Source organism: Penaeus monodon, chromosome 8 (assembly GCF_015228065.2).
Source record: "Penaeus monodon isolate SGIC_2016 chromosome 8, NSTDA_Pmon_1, whole genome shotgun sequence".
Taxonomy (NCBI): Eukaryota; Metazoa; Arthropoda; class Malacostraca; order Decapoda; family Penaeidae; genus Penaeus; species Penaeus monodon.
The window spans coordinates 33,901,884-33,913,027 of record NC_051393.1 but is presented as its reverse complement, the minus strand read 5'-3'; positions in this window follow the sequence as shown (position 1 = coordinate 33,913,027).

The window sequence follows — 11,144 nt, the reverse complement described above, 5'->3', positions numbered from 1 at the left end:
TGAATAAATGAATAATAAATAAAAAAGATAAGCGAGAGACCTCACAGTAAAATTGTCAAAGGGGTGACAGCTGACAGTGCTGTAAATGTAGATAAGGCAAAAGAGGTGGGATGCAAGGTTCTGCAGTCCATAGAGCAAATCACTCCTTCAAGAAAACAAACAGGTTGGTCACAATGGAAAAGTCATGCCTAAAGCCTGATGGAGAGTCCATACATGTGAATCCTCAGCTGCTTCTCTAGCAACTGCTGACGATTGTAACTGCAAGTGAAGATGTCGAAAATCTAGAGGACATCTTTACGTATGAGCTTTGCAACATACCATCAGGTCTGTTTGATCCATCTGGATTTACTCGGCAGGCAAGCAAGGTGGCACTGCTATGGGTCATGACCCTCTACAAAGGACAACACACCTTCGCCGCTCAGGTGTTGTGGGTGCCAAGGTGATCTTCAGTAGCAGCAGCATGTCATCACAAAGGCACTTTCTGGCCCACAGATTCATGCTATCTCAGAAGCTAGAAGCTGTCTGTAGGATGACCCACAACAGTAATTAAAACTTGTTCTTCTTTTTTTCCCTGCTCATCCAGAATCTCAGCTATTGTACTGCAGTCAGACAAGAAACAATGCAAAATTATTAAGTATCTGGGGCATTCGTTTCGATCCCTGGGATATATATACATATACATATACATTATATATATATATATATATATATATATATATATATATATATATATGTATATACATATACATATATATATATATCCTCATATATATTAACACACACACACATATATTTGTATATATCATCATAATCAAGGGGCTAACGCCGACGGGAGCGCATGGCCGCATCCACCCTTCGTTTCCAGCCACGAGGGTCCTCCATGGCGAGTCTCCAGGCAGGCCCTCGGCCCATCTCTAATTCCTCATAACAGGTTTCGTCGAGCTGCCCATGCCATGACCTTCTGGGTCGTCCTACGGGCCTCCTCCACCCAGGATTGTCTCACATTTACACAACCTGATGGGTAGGATCATCCACAGGGAAGCGAGCTAAGTGTCCATATAGCCTAAGTTGGCGATCCCGAATTATGCAAGTAACAGGTAACATGTCAGTTTCATAGTGTAGCAGTCGGTTGGACACATGGTCCTACCAACTGTACCCCATGATCTGGCAAAGAGACTTGTTACAAAAGGCCTCAAGACAAGACTCCAAGACACTAGATAGCATCCAGGCTTCGCTTCCACAGAGCAAAACTGGCAGTATCAAGGCCTTGAAGACACGTAGCTTAGTACCTCTGCATGGGTACCGACATCTCCAAATGCTCTTGTTGATCGAGTTCATGGCTCCTGTTGCCAGACCATTCCTTCCGCTGACTTCTTGGTCTGACAGCCCAGAGATATGGAATACGCTACCAAGGTATACAAAGCTCTCAGTGACTTCAGTGTCCTCACCGCAAGCATGGATTGACTGAACGGGCTACCCTAGCAGGCCTCCAAAGTCCTGAATCTTGGTCTTGGTCCAGGAAACCTCTAGGCCTAAGGGCTTTGCCTCATTGCTAAATGCATCAAGAGCCGCCAACACTGACTCCAGGGACTCAGATAGGATAGCAACATCATTTGTAAAGTCAAGGTCTGAGACCTTGATATTGCCCAGAGTTGCTCCACACTGACTTTGGGTGGTAGCTCTGCCCATTATTCAGTGCATGCAGGTGTTGAAATGTGTTGTGCAAGGGCACAACCTTGCCTAACCCTGAATTAACAGGAAAGAAGTTTGACAGGCCCCCACCACACTTTACAGCACTTTCAATACCGGCATATTGGCTTGCTATTAGGCCAATAATATATGCTGGAACTCCCCTGAGTCTCAGGATCTCCCATAGCGATTCTCGATGCATAAAGACAAACGCCTTCTTGAGATCGACGTAGGCTGCAAGTAACCCACGACCAAACTCACGATGGTGTTCTACAATTACTCAAAGCGCTAATATTCATTCTATTGTTTACTTGCCAGGAGTGAATCCAGACTGCTCTGGTCTCTGGTGCCTTAGTAGGTGGTCGCAGATCTGTTTCAGAAGAATGTGGGCAAAAACTTTGTCTGGTATGTTGAGCAGTGTAATGTCACGGTAGTTGCTACAGTCCCAACGATCCCCTTTCCCCTTCCTGAGAGAGATGACCATGCCCCTCAACAGGTCAGGGAGAATGGTACCAGACTGCCAGATGGCAGTCAAATCTGCATGCAAGCCCCAAGCCACAGGTTCACCCCTGGCCTTTAGAAGTTCAGCAGGGATATCACATATGCCTGCAGCATTCCCAGACTTCAGTTTGGAAATCGCCAATCCAACCTCTGTTAGGGTAGGAGGTTCCTCACAGATGGGTGGGTCCAGCACCGGTATTGTGATATCGCTTGTATCCAAGCTAACTGTTGGAGGGTCTACCAGGTACAAATAGTCAAAATACTCAGCCAAACGTTCACAAACCACAACATGATCGGAGATGATCTGTCCATCCACTGAGCGGACTGCAGTCATCTGGGAGGGGGGGGGCTTAGAGTTCAGCTTTCTCAGGGATTGGTAGGCAGTGTGAAGGTCATATACCAAGAAATGGCCTTCAACCTCCTCAGCAAGATTCCTGATCAACTGTTCCTTGTCCCTATTCAGCAGTGTCCAAGCATATGCACCAAAGAGTGATGTAAGATCTGATTGCTATTCAGCCGAGCCATGCGACACACTTTAGTGGCCTCCAGTGTCTCCAAGGAGATGGAATTCTGCCTTAATCTTGGGCGTACATCAATTGACTCCTGCACAGCTTCAAGTGTTTCTTGAAGAATTCCCATAGAGCAACTGGGTCTGTCAGTTTATCAAGTTCTGTGAATCGATCAGAGACTGCCATGGAGAACCTATGGATACACTCCCCCTCCCTCAGTCTGTCCAAGTGAAACACCTTAGAGTGGCCACTCTAAGGTGGACCCGTAGGATAGCCACAACCAGCCTATGATCAGAGCCACAGAACTTGGCACTCCGGTAAACTCTACAGTTCTGGTGGATGTGGTCGATCTCCTTGGCCACTGTACCCATATCGCTATACTATGTTGCAGTGCAGGTACCAGGAACCAGAGATCTTCATTCTCTGGGACCTGGCAAAGTCCTGGAGAAGGAGGCTATTCTCGCTGCTGGGATCAGCTCCCAAGCCATGGGGATGGATAGACATCTCATAGCCAGCTCGATCACAGCCGGATACCACATTGAAGTTGCCAAGGACAATGCTAATATCTTGCTGGGGGCAAATGTGTGCCACGGATGAGTTTGGCACAGAATTCATCTTTCACATCGAGTTTGCAAACATCAGTAGGAGCCTATCCAGCAATAAGAGACATGAAACCAAAAGCATGCTTCACTCTCATTGCCATAATACACTCATCAACTGATGTTACCTCAACTACTGAGGGCTGAAGTTGGCTGGAAATGACTATGGCTACTCCCTGGAGGTGAACACCATCACTACAGCCCGACCAGTAGTACCCACCCATACTGATCGTACCGCTAAGAGGTCTTCTCACCTCCGAGAGGGCAGCCACCTCAACCCCTAATCACTCCAGTTCCCTTGATAGCAGAGGTAACCGCTCATCCTGCTGCAAGGACCAGATGTTCCAGTCGCCTACACAGATAGCTCGCCTGAAGTTAAGCCTCAGGTGGTTACTACAGGTGCATGCCACCTCTGCCACTCCCACCGACGCTGCTGTTGTTCTCGTCGTACATAGACGTAGCGCGAGGATATCCATCTCCCCTGCACCATGTCTAGCGGGCCTTCCTCTTGGAGGGGCGGCAGCTGGCTGACCTCCCTCATCCACCTTATTTTATCGACGGAAGTCGTGTCCTCCGGAAAGGCCAGTTTAATGTACCTCTCCCGGGGGGCGATGGGTTCGCGCTTTTGGGTCATCCCGTTTGCTTTCTCGGTCAGGTTACTGGTGTCATTCGGCATGTTTTCACTTTCTTCCTTCTGGTCTGAACGAGTTGGAATCCCTCGTTATCAGCATCAGGGTCGGCAGTCGAATACACATCGTTCATATCCCTATGTTCAGTGGAATCAATCCCTCCCATAGAGTGGAGGGTTGAGGGGGTGGTAGTTGGCACTGGCACTGAGGGGGCATCGAGCACATCCCCACCCTCATCCATGGTAGGACAGTGAGGGGGTGGTTGTCCCGTCCGCTTCTTGGGTGATTAATTTCCTGCGGTCGGGCGGGGAGGGTGCGAGCGCCAGGTCAAGTGCTGTCACACATACATTCACCAGGTCTCGCCAACGGTCGTTGGTACAGCACCCTGTTACCTTAGCACCACACTCAGTATTCGTAATTTTTACTAAGCACTGTTTTTTCTAGAGTCCCTGACCATAATATCCGACACAATTTGGTGTATGTACACACACACACACACACACCACGCACACTCTGGTATAAGCCGAACGTCGGGTTTTATTCCCGTAGAGTTTTTTACGTTTCATAAATTACTTTCTTTGATATCTGCAGGTTCCAATTGACATCCAGTGCTATCCATTATCCCCCCCCCCCTTCAACCCCCGGTTCCCCACGCATGCCCCAAGATCGTTGGGTAGAGGAAAAATATAAAAAATCTGATTTAGGAACTTAGTCTCTGGGGGGAGCATCGCTCTCGGTAACAATTACCCAGGGTTTTTAAATTCTAGAGGGCAGTCTTGCAGCCATTTCCTTTCATGATAACATAGAAAAGCGTTAGCATAACTAGGGCCAATGGGAGAACCCATCAATCTGTGTACAAAGGACTATCGAAGCCATCCATTACCATAAACTGAAGAATCTAGGCATAGATCTTGACAAAAAAAGTGGATGCTAATAGGGTGATCTTTAATTTTTCAAATAGAGTCCTGACTAAAAGAAAGGGAAGCACTATCATTAGGCTTGGATTTCTGCCTCCGACCTAAAAAAAAAAAGGGCTTTGTAATTTTTTTTTATCCCTTTTGAAAGAATTTGTCATACATAAGAGCTGTATGATTTATAAAGACACTTTTAATTAAATTTTTGGGAAAATAGCCTTTATGGCTACCAGTATCTATGTACAACAAAACCGGGAAACTTATTCATCTAATTTCACTGAACAAGTCACTAACAGTCTTCCAAATCTTAAGTCAGACGAACATATTGTTATTACAAAACCTGATAAAGGAAGGAGCATTGTGTTATTGAATAGAACTGATTATATTGACAAACTCTCTTCTATACTTAAATGTCAACCTGGTCACCCACTTGTTAAAACTAGAGGACAAGCTAAACAGAATTATACTACCTTTAAAAATAATTTTTGATGAAACCATATATCATTCTATCTTTTCAGCTGGTTTTAGTGCTGGTTTTATGTATGGTTTCCTAAAATTACAGAAACCAGGTTTACCCCTTAGACCAATTATTTCAACTACCACACTGAATTCGACATTTAATGATATGCGACAGAATATACGCATTAATAAATGGTGACGTGAAAAAAATATTCTAAAACTTTTTAGCGGTGTCAGAAATTCTAAACTGCCGAGGTAGCCATGTCTAGCTATGCATGTTAGAATTCATCAACGGGGGTTCCTATACCCAAAATGTTGTACAATGAAGTGAACCGAGCCAGGAAAATCTCTAAATAACCTGCTCTTTTCTGTGTATCTATGATGGGAGCTCGTGACATTCCCTACGGGTATCTATCTACAGGAATCACATGATCACTTGGGAATTACCCAAAACATGCAAGCAACATCTAGAGGGTGAGAAGGGTGTGGTTAATAAACGAATAATGATTCTAGCTTAAACCCTAGTCCTACATTAATGAATGGACGTAACTGCTGGTCACACCGACTCAAAAGTTGCCGATCGAACGAATAACTTTGGTTTTACTTGTACTTACTATACTATCGAACGTTGGAGCGGAGATCTATTAGGCGATTTACGCAACTCCTGGGTATATCAGGCAATCCTGTGCACTTTGATATGGGGGGAGATCCTATGCTATATTCAAAATAATAAATTTATATAAAATCCTGTTACAAGCTCCGTTCTAGCGCCGATAGAACGTGTCACCAATGAGCAATGTAACGGAAAGGGAGAAAGTGCGGTCAGGTTGGGGCGAGGGGTGGAAAGAAATGAAATGGAATGATATTCATGATCAGATAAAATCACGAACGCATTAAATTTGTTGCAGTTAAAATCTCTAATAACAAGAGAAACTAATCAACTACTTAACTAATGAACGATATTCATGTTTGTTGACCATTCATGTTTGTTCACATGGTAATGCGATCTAAGGTCACAAGAATAGTGTGAGAACGCGCCACTTGCTGTCACTTAGCATTTTTACCCAACAAAACTGACGGCTTAACACATTTATGGGAGAAGAAGGAAGGGAAAAGAAATAAGCGGCCCAAGACATGTACTTATGTGGCTTTGTAGACATGTCTTCGGGAGCGGTCGAGCGTTTTTTTTCGGAGGTTGTGCGTTCGTGTTGCGAGCCCAAAGGACGCAACGACTCCGCTGCTACCAGTTTGTAAGAGTCTCAGTGGTTTAGCAGAGGTAGTGATATTGGTATTACAGCTTGACTCTTTATTGATAAGAGTACAATATAGTATGGGAACACACGAGACGATGTTTATGGGTAAAACCGTGAGCGCAGTGCAGGGCCGACCTGCCTGAGGGTGAAGGCTGGTCTGACCTTACCAACTCAGGCACTGAGCACGAACTGTCTGAGCAAGGTCCCAGCTGCCGGAAGTGTCTGAAGCAGCTGGAGTAAGTATGGGAGGAGTGAGGTGAGGCGCAGGATGTGAACGAGAGCTACTTGCGGGACATAAGCGGGTCTATGTACGACGAGAACAACAATATGTGGCCCTAATGATTAATGGCACTTTTGCGGGGATCTCTCTGCAGAACAAAGACGACTTTCAGCCTAAAAAGAAAAAATACGGGGAATACCTGGTTACCAGGTTTCCGAAGGAGGCGGATGCTGAGGAAGCACTGCATCTTCCGAGTGTTTTTAAAGTCCGGAGGATCTATAAGGACGGACAGCCCTTGAACAGGCTCATCATTGTATGGAGCGGTGAACAGCCACCCCCAAAAGAGTCCCAATTTTTTGGAAGATACTAAGACGAGCCCCTTCGCCAGGTGCTCGAGAGTAGTCTGCACAAGTGTCAAGGTTTTGGGGCCACGGCAAAATTGCGGAAGGAACAGCTGTGCGTCTTGCGGAGCTCCCAGGAAAAGGACTGCCCGAAAGAAACTACGGAAGGAAAACGACAACGAGGCGCCGCCACCCACGTGAAGAGGTGCGTCAGGTGGAGGGAAGGGTTTGCACCTGGCACCGTAACGCCCCCAAAACCCCCCCAACGAGCACCCCCCCCCCCTGCCCCGAGTACCCATGACCCCGGGTGGCGATACCCACCCACCACACACACCCCCCGGGGCTGCGACTCACCAACCCACGGGAATTTTCCCGCAAACTGCCAGGGGGATTCCCCTCCTAGGAAACGTGCCACGGGGAAAAACCTTTGGTGAAAAAGCATGGTGGGCCGGGGAAAATAAAAGCATGGGAAAGAGATTGCAAAATGAAAAAAAGCACCAGGCAAAGAGTTTGTGAATTAAAAAAATGATTGGAGAACAAAGTTGTGTAGACAGGGAAAAGGGCTTTGAGATGTTGGTGATTTGAAAATACGAATGAGGTCCTGATATTATTTTTACCCGAAAAAAGTGAGCGTGTAGAAGGAAAAGGGCGTTCTGATGATGTTATGATTTAAAAATTACGAATGAGGTCCTGAAATTTTTATTACCCCATGGCGTTTGATGATTTTAGTGATTTTTAAAATACAATAGGTCATCTGAAAACAGTGACGACAGTGACCGAAAAATGACGCGACAAAAGATCAAGGGAAAGGGCCATCTGTGGGAATCATCGAAAAGTTATCGGGTAGGATTATGCTTTTATTTTTAAACCCGAAAGCCGAAAAACAAAAAATAAAGAAATTCAACACAGATACTAATGCAACAAAAAATTCAGCTAAAGATTTCATCAAACAAAATTTGACCAATCATTTAAAAACATGGGTTGAGGGGGACAAAAAAACTTACTTTTTTTTCATGGAATATACGTGGTGTCAACCGAAAAATTAATACTTGCTTTACTATTTTCATAAAAATAATGTCGAGTTTTTTTTTTTACAAGAGCCCTTCACATCAGCCATAGAATTAGAGTCCCACTCCTGTCGAAACAAAAATGACAGGCTTTTTGACTTATGTCGGACACCATCCCACATAATTTGGTGCAAAAATCTAATGACAATAATGGGGCAGTATCACTTTTAAAATTTTCGAACAGCCTCCAGGTTTTTCTTTATAAAATGATAAAAAAGGTTAAAAATTTCAGACTGATTCACTCCCCAATTTTTCAGAATCAGGGACAATATGCATGGGAATTTTAATGTGGGCATTTTTCATTTGGAGATATAAATGCAATGAAAATGGCGAGAGTTCCGCTTTTGTGAAAAACAACTATGACGTAATTTTACGAAGGCAAACCACGTGGGGGGGCGGGTAGATTATTAATGGGAAGGGATCTTGGCGGGAAACTCAGAAGCATGCTTGCAACAAGCAAACAGTGACCACTTTGCAATATAACGAATACGCTGTTGTAATACCCAGTCTAAAAAAACAAATAGGGAAAAAATTTCATCCCCCTTCCCTTTGGCATCATTTTAAATCACGTACTAGAGGGTCAGTTCCCAGAAACAAGTGTTGAAAAATTTTTTCCAGGGACTTTACAACAGTGTCACTGATTCTACAACCTTTGGGTTTTCCCCAAAAAAAAAATTTGAAGAACGCAACTCAAAAATGCTCCAAAAACCTTGGGTGGGTACCCTACATTATTAAGGGAACAAAAGCGAGTTCGGAGTTTTAGATATCTAAAAAGCAGGATAATACCCGTGACAACCTTATTGAATTTCTTAAGGCTAAAAAAAACCCTAGGGGAATTTAAAAAATCTTTTTCAGAAAGATCCTTTGAACATTTCCTACAAACTTAACAAAAACCCCTCATTTGGAGTTCTGGAAAAAATTAATCAAATTTTCGGGAAAAACAAACTAACCCCCCGCATTTTCCATAGCCCTCTTGCCAAGCATTATGCTCCTTATTCATGGGCTTGAGCACCAAAATTGAGCTCATTTCCCACAATATTCAGGATCCTTATCAATCAAAAATTCACCAAATTTGCCATTAAAGGGGGATGTTCTATACTGACCCCTAAATTTTGCGAGATCACTGAGGGGAAAAATGAACAATGCCGAAAAAAGGAAAGCTCCACCCCAGGTGAGGGGAATCCTATGGTCCTCGCCTTTAGCTCAGGTACCGGGTAATACCCTTTTGCCCCTATACAGGTTTTTTGTCAAAAGGTATTCTGCCTCACCCCTGGCCCGCATCAAATCACCCTATACCAAAATAAACACTGATAATCCCGACCAATTTCTTTAACCCATTTATCAAAGTTTAGAAAAGGAAAATTTGAACAGCCCAGGACATTTACAGGTAAATTTCTCAAGACTGTACGGTTCCCATCGGGACTAGACAAACATTCTTTGCAGAGTACTTTTCACACCTAATCCAGGAAACCACTGTTTTTTTTTTGACCTTAAGTCAGCTTTTTGACATTGCAAAAAAAGAATTATCCAGAAAAAATTTGTAACCCCTTGGCACCGGGGCAAGAAAGAACTGGTTTGAATGATCTCTCGAACCGATCTCAAATGTCCTGTTCGGGGGGGTGAGAATTCCCTCACAGTCTTTTTTAACTTGGGAGCCACAGGGAGGGGTTCTCGCCCCCAGTGTTCAATGTCCTCATGCACAAGCTGGTGGGAGAATCCCACTTTAGGGTGGGAATCCTTATATGCATGCTGATGACAAGCATCAGACATCATCACAAAAGAGATGCAAATAATTTCGCAGAATCCAGCAAAAACCTGAGTGGGATTAGTCATTTCCGCTGAGAAAACAATGGCTCTAAACCCCTTATCATACCCCCACCCACTTTTCGCATAGGGGACCAGGGGCTTCCTATGCCACAAAAAATATCTTGGGGAATGTAAATGATCAGACCTGGTCTTTTCTTAAAGAAGAGACTCTGGAAGATTGAACCTTTTTAAAGTTTTTTGTCAGAAAAGAACATGGCCAATGTTAAACTCGCTGACTGTTTTACTTGGCTTTTTATAAGGGCGTTGTAACTACCCTGCCTGCCTTTTTGGGGTAAGGAATCAGAATTTGTAGTTTTGGGGGTATGCAAAATGAAGCTATGAGGTTATCCTCGGCACCCCGAGAACAGCAAGGATAGTAAACATGAGATCAAATTAACTTACCATCCATTTTTGATAGAATAAAATTTTTTTTCCCCCATATTTGGGGCAAAACTCTGAGGGGAAACCCTCGTATTCCAGATTTCAAAAAAAACTGCAACTAAAAACCCAAGTAACGTGAAAAAAACAACACAAAAAACTCCATGAAAATTTAAAAATCATGTTCCAATTAAATAAATACCAAAAGGGCCCCATTCCACCATGGAAGAATTCAAAATTGATCGTGACCTTAATGTCTACCACAAAAAAAACAGGGGCATAACGTATGTTGAAACAAATTTCGCTAGCAACGGAACGGAACACCAAATCTATGGGGATGATGCATTGATTTTTCGCCGACGGATCCGTACGTCGGATATAAAGCGGTTTTGGGTTGCGCTGTATCAAAAAGGCTTACTACAACCAAGTTTTATGAGAATACAAAACTGGGCCACACTACACAAAAGGGGTGGGGAGGGATACTCCCCGCAAGGAATTCAATGTCTAGGGGGCTGGGGTAGTTTTTTTGTGACTCTCTTCGGCGCTAAATCTTTCAAAGAGGGGGCGATGAAAAAAAATTTTGAGTTGCATTAAGCGAACGAACCTATGAACAGACGTAATTTCAACATTCAATTTTTAGGGGTCCATCTCATGTTGGGTACGCAAGCCGACCACGTAAACAAAATTGGGGAAAAAGCCTGCACAAGGATATTTTGACAAGATCGGGATCCTCCTGGGTTTCACATATATTAAAAGTTGTCATAAGGAAAAACTAGTTA